Below are 2,411 nucleotides of genomic sequence, written 5' to 3'. Positions count from 1 at the left end.
CAAAAACTACTTCACAGTTAGGGCGGCTAGGAGCTGGAACCAACTTCCAAGGGAAGTGGTGCTGGCCCCTACCCTGGGGGTCTTTAAGAAGAGGCTGGATACCTACCTGGCTGGACTCATTTGAGTCCCGTTTTTGTTTTGGGGTTTTGTTGTTCTCCCGCCCTGGCGGGGGGGCGGGCTAGAAGATCTACTAAGTCCCTTCCGACCCTAAATATATGAAACTATGAAACTATAAGGATGGAGAAGGATGCCACTACAGCCAGTTTTCCCTACTCCTTCCTTCTCAGTGGTGCCACTCCGGTTCCAGGTCATGCCCAACTCTGGCACTGAAGTCGCCAAGGAGAATGATCTGGTTCTCCTTGGGTGTATTAGTCAGAACATGGTCAAAGTCAAAGTAGAATTGTTCTTTGACATCCTTGTCAGGCTCAGTACCCGGTTGTTACTGATGAGACGGAGGGTCACAAGATGTTCATTGATGTCCACAGAGAACTCTCTAAGTTGACTAATGAGCTGATTCTTGAAGACAAAATAGGTGCAGTGTGTGCGTTTGTCCTGGGCCAGTTTCCCCTGCCACAGGAAGGTGTAGCCTCCACCGTCTTCCCTCAGCCCTCATCCCATCATCTCGTCTCATTCAGACCTGCAATGTCGATGGTGTAACTTACTTCCCTGGAGATGATGGCAGTCCTTTTTTTTTCTGGCAGGTCACCGTCTTGGTCAGCAGTCTGGTTCCAGCAACTCTGCACATAGCAACTTCATAGCTAGTTGCTGTAAATAGTTTCCCAAGCAGGATGTCTTGATGCCCCTTTTGCCCCAGGACAGGATGACAGTCTCGGCCTGACAGCAGGCTGCAGTGACTGCTCCCTGGTTGATTCTCCCTAACAAGATGTTTAATTTTTTCCCCCCCTTCTCTGTAGATTCAGACCCTGTAGTGGTAGAGAGGCTTGTGTGTCCCAATGATCCTCAGAGTGATGCCACCTGGAGTCTCACACTCCTAGCAGGCTCACCCACTGAGGAACAGGTCTGAGGGGAGGTTTCAGACAACCCGTGGTCCAGCTGTAAGTCCTCAGAGGTGGGTCAGGCAGAAGATGATGTCAGGATCTCAATAGTTGTAACAATGAAAGAAGGCTGCAGCAAGAAGGAGGTCTCCTGTTGTCTAGGGTTCTCCTTTGCCACTGGATCCAGATCTCCATCTTGTCAAGGTTGTGTGGTTGTTGTTTTCATGCACCAGCTTCCTCACGTTGAAGTCACGTGCAGGCTTCAAACACAGGAAACACATTCTTCAAAAGCCCTGTGGCGATGGATCAGTGGAGATGGAGACAGGACCAGTGAATCTGGTAGTCTCCAGCCATGAATCTGCAGGCAGCAGTAGCCTGATGGTTGTCTTGCACCTGGGTTGAGACAGAGGTGCAATTTGACAGCTGCTACCATGACTGTGCAGTCCTCTTCAGGATCCCTGCTCCTCCTGCACGGGGAGAGGCCTAGAAAAGGTGCCCTAACCCTAGGCTGCCTTATCTGCTCTTGCCTGGGGAACCGCATGCAGTGGGATCATTCTCTCTGCAGTCAAAAGCATCACAAGACGACAATGTTTTGGCAGCGTGGAGCGTTCTATCAAAGTAGCTGTAATTTACTAAACAGATGAAATTAATAAACCTGCTAAAATACATTGTAAAGTATCCCAAAACACACTTGGAGTAGAAGCTGTTTGTGCATTTGTATGTAGTAGCATGGCACCAAAAAACGTTTTGTAGAACAAAAAAGCATGCTAGATGCTTTGGAGAAAGGCAAAAGACCTAGCAGCAAAGAGCTTACAACCTAATGCCCACTTTTGTATCGGTGTACACAGAAGTCAACTGAGATCAGTCAAGTTGTACACAGAATCCAAAAGAAATCAGTCGAGTCGGACACAAAGTTCTTGCAGCCAAAGCCGAGTCAAAAAGATGCAACATACGGAGGGGAAAACCATGCCCAAAAACTGGGCGCCTCAATGCTGGCGTTCAGCAAACATTTTCATAGATCCAGGCTTTCTAGGTTGGATGAGGGTTTTTACATTAGACTGATAAACAAGGCATCTAAAAACATATCTGAAGACAGAGCCACAGTATTTAGTTTAAGAAATACACAAACCTCACTACACGACACCATTATAAAGATTTGCTTGGTAATGGGAGACTGAAGAGCAACCGCTCGCGTAGGTCCCTGGCTGTATTACAGGAAGTGCACAGCCCCACTAGGGGTAATGCCTTGCTGGACCTGGTCCTGGCCATAGGGGATGACCTGGTGAGGGGACTGCAGGTCCTTTGACCACCTGGTCAATACTGATCATCACCTGCTGGATTTCACTATCCAACGCAGGGCGTCAAGGCCTTACAGCAAGGCTAAAGCCCTTGACTTCAGAAGGGCCAACTTCAATG

At 48.5% G+C, this 2,411-nt stretch overlaps 1 protein-coding gene and 1 long non-coding RNA gene across 2 annotated transcripts in view; one reads left to right on the top strand and one right to left on the bottom strand.

Moving 5' to 3' along the window:
- The window catches only part of RNF169 (ring finger protein 169), a 32,460-nt gene that overhangs the window by 13,922 nt on the left and 16,127 nt on the right, over positions 1-2,411 (bottom strand). The gene's annotated exons all lie outside the window — the stretch shown is intronic.
- On the top strand, positions 69-1,865 carry LOC109294641. Its single transcript, XR_002096646.1, has 3 exons — positions 69-79; positions 759-761; positions 1,364-1,865. It is a non-coding gene; the product is annotated as an uncharacterized LOC109294641 (long non-coding RNA).

Source organism: Gavialis gangeticus, unplaced genomic scaffold (assembly GCF_001723915.1).
Source record: "Gavialis gangeticus isolate Ggan-Ray unplaced genomic scaffold, GavGan_comp1, whole genome shotgun sequence".
NCBI classification, from domain to species: domain Eukaryota; kingdom Metazoa; phylum Chordata; order Crocodylia; family Gavialidae; genus Gavialis; species Gavialis gangeticus.
The sequence above is the reverse complement of the archived record's forward strand: the minus strand, read 5'-3'. Positions and strand labels throughout refer to the sequence as shown.